The following is a 9345-nucleotide window of genomic DNA, read 5'->3' on the forward strand; positions in this document are numbered from 1 at the left end:
CTCACGCCCAGAGAGGGCTAGCAGGACCCCTTCCCACAGGCATCCGGGGCTGAGCTCCAACTCAGGGGGTGCTTTGCCCTGCAGACCAGCAGAATTTAAAGGACTTTTGAGACTCAAAATCCCCCCATGGACCAAACCACTCTCGGTTACTCAGTCCCAGCTCCAGGGAGGTCCGGAGCTGCAGCGGGGAGCCAGACCCCGGGAGGAAGAAGTTGGCCGGTCCCCAGGCAGGAGCAGGCAGGATGTGATGAGGGCTGGTGGCTCGGGCGCCACGCTGCTCTCCTTCCCTTGTTTTTTCTTTTCTTTTCTTCCTCTTTCTCTCGGGAGCTGGAGCAGACGATGCAATTACGGCATTGAAACCTGAACAAGGAAATAAAAGGGATTTGTCTGGAGTTGGCAGCAGAGCAAAATTCCTGCAGCCAGTGAGGCTGGGCCAGCCCTGGCCCCTGCGTCGCAGCCTGACGGGGCACAGCCAGCAGCGCTGCTGCCCTGCTTGCCTGCCTGCTGGGCTGCCTGTCCTCTCTAGCAGCAAAGTCCTCGTCTGGGGAAACGCAAAAGCCACCCATATCTTAGTTTCTTCTTCCATCTAACAGCATAATATCCTCCTGGGGCTGCTACGTCAGAGGGTATTTGGGAGAGACCAGGGACAGAAACGTGCTGTTGGCTTTTATTTTGCTTTTTTTGGGTGCAAAACCTGCTTTTGGAGAAGCCAGGCCATTTTCACCCGTTCTGATCCCCTCCTCGTTTTGCACACAAATTGGCTGGTGGAACTGGGCCATGCTTAGGCTGAGGCTGCTGTGGGGAAACATGAGAGTGTCCTGGAGCTTCGGCAGGAGAGAGCTGCTCGCTGGGGTCCCCGCCGGTGCCCGGGGCTGGACCCCGGCCAGGGCTGCCATGCCAACCCTCCCCAGGGCCATGGTCCCTCTGCCCGCCCTGCCCACATTGGTACAAATCCAGGTCATGCCTGGTGTGGGTGCAATGCTGGGTTGGCTGGGGGTGGTCAGATGGGTCAGACCCCCATCCCTGGCTCTCTGTGTGCTCTGCAAGGTGATGTCCCGCCTGGGCACAGGTGGGCATCCACATTTTGGCCTCAGTCCCTGCCCCCCTCAGCTCCATACCCGGTCCCTGTGGTACCCCGCAGGTACCTGGCAGGGGATGCTGTCAGCTCTCACTCCTGCCCTGCAAGGAGGGCAGCAGGGGTGTTGTGGCTGAGAGAAGGGGGACCTTGAGCAAGAGCCCTTGGCCAAAATTAACCAAACTAGGGGCTGTTTCTCCCAGTTTCCCCAGATCCCAGTGTGGGAGAGGGCTGTCTGGGTTGCAGGCTGGCAGCTCGGCCAGTATTGGGGCTCCACTCCCACCAAGATGAGGGGCGGCAGAGCGGCCCCAGGGGCATGGTGTCCCCCCGCCCCAGCTCCTGGCCTTGCCATTTCCAGCCACTTAAAAATTAAAAGAGCCAATATCGCTGCACGGCTGGAATCGGTCACTGCCACAGAGCTTAATTGAGGTTATTTGTTGGCTCTAAAAACGTTTTGTCAGCTCTTGCTACCGGCTGCTTGGATGCTTCCCACAGCCCCTGCCCCATGGAGGGGGTCCCCCCTGCCTGCTCAGCTCCAGGTACCTGGAGGGTCCCGAGGACCCAGCCAAACCTCGCCTGGTGTCAGTGTGGAGACAGAGATCATGCCGCAACAGTATGCAGCACCGAATCCCTTCACTGACTGATTTTTGGGGCCGTTGCTTTCTGGGGACAGAGGGGCCCCAGCGGCTCTTGCCAGCCCAGCTGCCTGTGCTCAGAGCAGCAGCTCGGCCCAGATGTTGGGCTGACGTCAGGGACCGGGTCAGCTGGACTGGGAAGCGCTAACGTGGCCACCAGCCCCGGGTGTGCACCGGCCCGGGACCTCCTGGCTGCCCGGGGAGAGCAGGGTGCGGCCTCCTCCCTGGGCACTGGAGGTCACCATGAAGCTGGGGACAAAGAAAGGGGGGACTCATCCTGCTGGCACCTGAAAAACCCTGAAGACAGACACTAGCAGAGCCAAAACTGTGTGGTTAAAAACCCACCGGAGCCCAGCACCTGCGGGGACATGCACAGGGCTGGCACTGCCCTGCCACCATCAGGTGTTTTGGCCACCCTGTTGTGTACTCATGGTTCTGGGTGCTAAGGGGGAAATTCAGGTAAAACAGCCCCCCCAGCCTCCAAAGCAGCTGCCTTCTGCCCCAAACCTGAGGTTCGTGTTGCACCCAGCCCCTGCTGCAGGCTGCTGGAAGGACCTTGGCTCTTCCCACAGCTCCAGCCTCTGGTGCAGGGACACCATCCAGGTCCCCAGCCTGCTCCAGGGACCACCGTGGGCCAGGAGGCCACTGAGATGATTGGGGGCTGACCCAGTGGTGACACCAGGGTGCTCTGCTCCCCAAACAGCTGATTTGACACCCCCAGTGCCTCCCTCCTCCTTGCACCCCCCTGGTGCTGCCCAGAGCTTACCTGGCAGCAGCCACCCCAAGCAGCTGCCAAGCCACAGGGTTTTGAGGTCCGCAGGGAAACCCCACCAGCTTTGGAAGATAGAGATGATCCACCACCGAAAACGCGCTGTCCCTGCCCTTCCCTGCCCTCGGGGGGTGCCGGGACCTGCCCCCGGCCTGGACCCGGGCAGGAGGCACATCTGCACCATCTCCATCCCGGAGTCCAGATTTGGGCCACCGGCGTGATTAGCCGCTAAACAGTGCCATCTCCTGGCAAAGCCACCGGCCACGCCGAGCCCTGCCACTGTCCTGGCCGGCCGGCAAAAGCACATGGGGTCTTGGGCACCTCTGGAGCACCCCGACCCCCCAAATCCAGCCCTGCCTCCTCCATGCCCTCCCCCTGCCCCTGGCAGAAGCTCTGCCTTGCTGGGAGGCGCGATGCCATCCCAGGGGACATGGGTGCTAAACTGTCTCTCAGGATGATCACAGGAGCCAGAGCATCCTCTTGACACCGGCTTTGGGTGGCTGCGGTGGGCACAGCTGGGATGGGGCAGAGCTTGGAGATGTTCAGCTGCTGTCCTGGGGTGTGTGCTTTAAATTGGGGCTGCAAAAGGGTCAAAATCCCTCGTGGCCAACCTGCCGGTCCCCCGTGCCATAGGTATCTCCCACAGGAGGTGGATGGCTTCTGGCAGGGGTCTTGGCAAGCCTGAGCTGAAGGCTGGTCATGCCTGGATGGAAACTGGCAGCGCTGTAACCTCGCTCTGCTAACAGGTAAACTGAGGCACAGAGCAACCAGCTGTGGGGAACTCAACCAGAGCCAGGGAGACAAGCAAGGCAGAGCAGCCAGCTACACCCAGGGCTTCTGTCCCCAACCTGTCCCCAACCTGAGGGGGGGGTGTGGTGGCTTTTTCCCTTGTGCCCTCTGCACGGCACCTCTTCGCCCTGCTGTGCTGGCTCAGGGAGAAAATAAAGAGAGCAAGACCGCTTCCCTGCCTCCACCCAGCACTTACGCCATCTGATAAACAAAATGGAAATAAATCCTCCTGCGTTTGCAGCAAATAGGTCTCCACGGGGGTTTGCTTTCAATAATTCAAATGCCGTTGCAGAGCAGAGCCCACGCCAATGGGTTTTAATAAACACAGCCGTAATGTGACATGCAATTTATTATTAAGCTTAAAACAGGAAGCAAAGAGTTTAATAAAAGCACCAGGTTCCCCATATCAGTCACGGCAAGCAGGGGGGATGCTGGCTGCAGCAGGGGGCTGGCCAAGCTGGCTGCAGGGGCACGCAGAGCCAAGTTTGCTTTGCCGCACGGTCCCCGAGCTGGGACCACAGGGACCCTGGGCAGGACACGGAGATGTGAGCCAGACCAGAGGAAAATGGGGATTATTGCATGGATGGGGGTAAGGCTTGAAACACTGCCTGCTCCAGGCTGCTGCCTGCACCCTGCCTGCTACACCCCTCACAGCTGCCCAGCCACCCGGGGCACATTGGCAGAGCTCAGCCCTGGCATCACAGTGTGCTGGTGAGGGCAGATTAAAGCCTTGGTTTTAGTCCCTCTCCCCCAAGACTTTCTCACCCACATCTCCTCCTAACTAAGCTCCACCTGGGCAGCCCTGCCCTGCTCCACCGTCGCCGCCCCTGGGGCTGCCTTTAAAAGCAGGCAGAGGGGGCAGCTGAGCTCCTGGGGACAGCGTGCCTGTGCAAGGTGAGGTGCTGCAAGGGGTGGGGGACAGGAGCTGGTGGCTGGTGCTGCAGCAAGTGTGTGTGCTGCCTGCTGGGCTGCGTGGATGTCCCTTCAGGCCCTGGGTCTGCTCAGGGGCTGGTGACAGCAGTTGCTCTGTGGGGAGGTGCCTTAGCTGAGGGGTGGAGCTGGGTGTGAGGTAACTGGTCCAGCTACATCTGGAGGCACCTCTGTGCACAGGTGAGGGGTGAAGGAGGTGGCAGCATCCCATACGCATCACCTAGTAGGAGCCTGGCACTGCTTTCTCGCTGTCCCTGCTGTGGGATTCCCTGGGCGCTTAAATGCTGACACCTCCCTCAGGGATATGGCTTTTTTGCCTGCTCTCTTTGGTCTTGCATCCTAGCAGCACCCTTTCTGTTTGGGAAGGGTCCTGGTAGACCCCAGTACCTAATCCTGCAGAGACCAGCACAGCAGCTGGAAGAGGGGTGAGAGGTGGTGTGCGGACTGCCTGTGTTGGCCATTATGGAAATGGAGTTTGTATGACTGTCCTGCACTCTGGCTTAAGGGAATGGCCTCATGGAGAGGCAGTTCCCTGAATGCAAGCTTTGCGCTTGCTATATTAGGTAAAAGAGAGTCCCTTCCCCACCAAGGCAGTGGGAGACAGAGCAGGGGCTTTGTCCCAGTCCAGCCAAGCAACAGCCTGGGGCTGAGCCAGGGACTCCCGGGCACCTGCAGCTCCTTCCAGCAAAGCAAGCAGCCTCCTATCTCAAGGAGGGCTTTCCAGCTTGATAAAGCCATGCAAGCAGCCTGCTTCCTCCAGCTTGGCTGAAGTGCTGGCAGGGCTGTGCATGGGAGTTGACAGCAGAGGGTTCATGCTGGGATTGATGCTGGGTAACACCCTCTGGCTTCTGCCAGCACCCGTGCCTGGTGGAGCCTGTAAAAGGCTTTAACTTGATACTGCTTTTATTCTCAGCTGTGTTTGCTGAAAGCTCCTCTACCTCTGGCTTTAAAAGCCCTAGGACTGCTGATGTGACTCTATGTGTGTCCACTACTGCGGCTGTGAGTGGGATAATGAACCTGGATCCAGTGAAGGGACATGGTGTCTTGCCTGTCCCCTTGAGGTGACTGTCCCTGGGCAGGGCCACCACAAGTGGCACCAGCCCAAGGAGGGCTGGAGGGCCCCCACAGCTCTCCATGTGAAGGAATGGGGGAGGGTCTGTCTGTAACGCAGATGGCTTTTGGCCTTCACCCATGTTCAGCTGGGGGAAGGACCTGCCCCTCTGTGGTATGTGGAGATAGTGCTGGTTGTATCTCAGCTTGTGTGCTTGTCTGTCCCGGGTCTGCTCCCTGTGCCCAGCACCACTCCCCTTGGTCTGGGCTTTCCTCTCTGTGTGGGGCTGGAGTGTGAGACCAGGGTTTGACCCCATGGAGAGAGGGGGGTGAACTGGAGTGGGAAAATAACCTGCGCCTGGGTACAACCTGCGGAGAGCACAGGTACCCTCCGGAGAGCGCCTGGGACGGGTTATCTCGGAAGCAAGGAGGTGCTCAGCAGGGACCTGCCTTATCAGAGTGCTGGTTGCTGTCTCTCCTCGCAGCCCTTTCTGCCCCGGGGCTGCTCTCTGTCACTTCTCTGCTCTGTAACAGCCGGAGGCAGGCGGAAATGGGAGCCCCTGTGTCTGGTCCCTGCCGGAGCGCAACTGTTTCGGAAGTGGGGTGGGGAGGGGTATCTGGCTTGCAATTACTGTGCCTTTGGCTTGGCAGGCCTGAAAGTGTGAGTGATGGGGTCTCTGCAGAGAAGCCCCTGAGTCCCGGCGGGTTGGGGAGTGCTCGGACCCGTCAGCAGCCTCCCCTGGCTGCCTGGGCTCAGCTGGTTTGGGAACAAGGGAGGAGGGGACAGCAACTTTAGGCTACTGATGAACACCCCAAAAATCCACTTGGCTGGATGCCCACATCCAAAGCACAGCTTGAGCCCTCTCCTTTAGCAACCTCCCTCTCCCAGCCACAGCTGGGAGGAGAGGCAGAAGCAGCATCTCCCATTCCCACCCGCCCTTTTTGCTTTGCAGCTGTATGTGGTGGAGGGCTGGGGCAGCTGTGCAGCATCTCTCCAGGGCATCTGCTGGAGCCAGTCTTTCCCTGCCAGGAGAGCTCAGGCAGGGAGGAAGAAAACAAAAAAATCTGTTACTGCATCTTGGCTGGGGTCAGTAGGACCAAGAGGGTCTTGGGAGCCCTGGTCTGGGGTGTCCTGAGAGTACAGCCGCAGCCAGTGGATTGAAGCCCCCATGTCTGTGGATAACAAACCATCAGCCACTGGGCTGCTGCAGTTGCAGGATGGGAGCGGCAGTTCCCCCGCAAGTGTTTTGGGAGGGAGGATGCTGCCTGTCCTGCCCAAGGATGGAGGAGCCAGAAACAAGTGCTGCTGATTCCAGCTCAACAAGGCTCACTTTAAACCTTGGGAGAGGGCCAAAACCACCAAGCACATTAGGATGGTGTCCTCAGGAGTCGTCCCAAACTCCAGCTCTCTCCCACCACTAGTTTGCCCTGGTCTTGGGGATGGAAGGGTTAAGCTGCAGGTCTTGGCAAAGCAAGTGCTCTCAGAAAAAGCCAGCCAAGCTACCCAAATGCTGGCCTCCCCTCTGCCCCCACCCTTATCCATCTCTGTTATCTGCCCTGGGCAAGAGCAGGGCATTTCCCCTCCTTGGGCTGACAAGGACCAGAGCTGGCGACAGGCGAAAGCTGGTGCTGAATGCACGCAGGGCTTGGGGAGGCCATGGCCGTGGCATCCTGGCTGCGGGGTGGCCTCTGTAGCTGCAGGTCAGAGATGTGGAGGGGTGGTATGGTCCACCATGGGGCTGGGCCCACTAAGAGGGTCCCCTGTCCCTGGCTGTCTCGTACCCCAGAGACCTCCAGAGGAACCTAATTTCTGTAGTGTGCATGCAATGAGCTGCTGGGCCTCAGCTCCTCTGGAGAGCAGGGCTCACATTGCAGGGGATGGCAGCTCTGCAAGGTCCCTCTGGGCACTGATATCTGAAGGCATGGCAGCCCAAGTTGGGGTGGCATCGTGCAGCCCAGGCAAGCTGGGGCTCGGCTCTGCCTGTGCTGGGGATGCAGGTGGGGGAGTCCAAATAGGGGTAGGGTAGGGGTGTTTCACCCAGCAAGGGCTGTGGTGTGAGTGAGGTGCCAGGGCATGTCCACCAGCATGGTAAGCTCTGCCGACACAAGGCAGGCTTGGATGGGCTGTTTAATTAAATGTGAAGGGCTCTCACACTTCACAAGCTGCAGCACTCGCTGTAGCACTCGCCTCAGCCTGAGCGACTTTGGGAAAGAGGCCTTTTATTAAAAGAGAGAGAGGCTCTGGCTCTGCCAGGCAGCCATCAAATGGCACATTTAATTGTCTCAGCTCGTTTAGTTGTCGTGTGGGGAGGGATGTGCTCTGAGCTCTTCAGCCTTCCCTATACATCCTCCCCGGCAGACACACGTGCTCGCCTGCATCCCGGGTGCTCCCACTGCCCTCCAGAAGGGCTGGTGAGGAGGAGGTGGGAGATGAGCCTCCACCCAAGGACGACACTGGGGGCTTGTCAGGGGCTGGGCAGAGCCCTGGCTTACTCAGTGCACTGGTGGCCCAGCCTGTCTGGGGTTGAGCACTGGGGTTTGAAAGGGCTTGGGAAAGCAACTGGGGAGATGGGAGCCTCCTGGGGTTGTGGAAGCTGTCTGGAAGGCAGGGGGTAACAAAATAGCAGCTTAAAAGTGTCTTCTCATTTATCCCCATAGTATAAATGAGGCAGAACATTTCTGGCTCTGAAGAAGCTATGCTACCCTGGTTGAAATGTGGCAACTTCAGCGTATAAGCCATGGGGCAGGCTGGCAGCGGGTTAGGATAATTGTGCTGTTCCTCTCCTCTAGGAACTTAAGTCCTTGGAAATATCTTCTGGGCTCTACACCCTCCCTGCACTGGGAGCTGGCCTGTTCAGGGTGCACATGGAGGGATAAAGGACCTCTGGGTGGCTTTGCTTTAAATCTGCTGTCTTGCTGCTGGGTGATATGGAGGGATTGAACTTGGGTTCAGCTGCTGGTACTGAGCCCGTCCTGGGGGAGAGGCTGTTTGGCTGAGTGAGGGGAGGTGCTCCTGGGGGACAGTTGCAGCCTTTCCCTCGACTGCGTGGGAGCAGCCAAGCCAAAGCTCACCATTTGGAGAGGGGGAAGAAAAAAAGATCAAGAGGGGGAGGAAATACAGGCTTTTATCAAAACCTCCTACTTCAAAGTTGTCCAGCTGAAGTGCTCCCCTTTGGTTTAATTTGAAGTGATGTTTCCTTCAGCAACTGCAGCTAAATGGCATCAAATGAGACTGAAACGGCCGGAAAGCCTGGAAAGGAAAGGCACCATTTGGGAACAGCTCGAGGCAGACCTTCCCATTCGGGTCATCCATGAAAGCCTTTCCATGGGGGTGAAAACTGCCAATGCTGGCATTTCTCATCCCTCAGGTCATGGCATGGGATAAAATCCAAACCCTTTTGGGAGGGGGAATGGGAGTAACTTCCCCTCCTGGGTGGCTGGGGGTGGCTCTACCCCTCTGAACCAGCTGCAGCGTCAGTGCTCATGAGCAAGGGGAAGGCAGGAGATGGAGACCTGGGTGCTGCTCTGCCCTGAGGAGCCAGTCTATCTCCCAGGCTTGCAGTTCCCAGCCTGCAGCCCCCCTGAAGCCAGACACCGAGTGCTGCTTTGGCAGCCCCTCCACACGGGTGAGAGCTAAACCAGATTGTGGGGAGCACCGGGGAGGGGTGCAAATCCATCATCCTGAAGAACCCCTCCAAACCCTCCTGGAGCCGAAAAGGCTGGCCCCTGCTCCTGCTGCCTGGGGAATTCCTGCGCGGGGGCAGCAGGGAAAACCAGCAACAGCAGGGCATGTGCTCCCCTGTCACAGCAACCCTTAACTACAAAAAAAACTGCCTGGGAGGCAAAGCAGCTGGCTTTTCCTGGGAGAGCCTGGCATGTTCCTGTCTGCTACATAGGAACTGATTTTCCCCATCTGGCTGGAAAATGGAGAGAAGTTACTTTGAAGGCAGCTGTGTCCTGTCCCCACTGGGGACAGTGGGGCTGGGTGCCTCCTGAGCAGTGGGTCTGGTCGCTGGGAGGACAAAGGTGATCAGCAAATCTGACAGTGTCTCTGGAGAGAGGGACATATCCTGGGAAATAGAGAAAGGTCACAGTCA

This window comes from Pelecanus crispus, chromosome 10, assembly GCF_030463565.1.
Source record: "Pelecanus crispus isolate bPelCri1 chromosome 10, bPelCri1.pri, whole genome shotgun sequence".
NCBI lineage: Eukaryota > Metazoa > Chordata > Aves > Pelecaniformes > Pelecanidae > Pelecanus > Pelecanus crispus.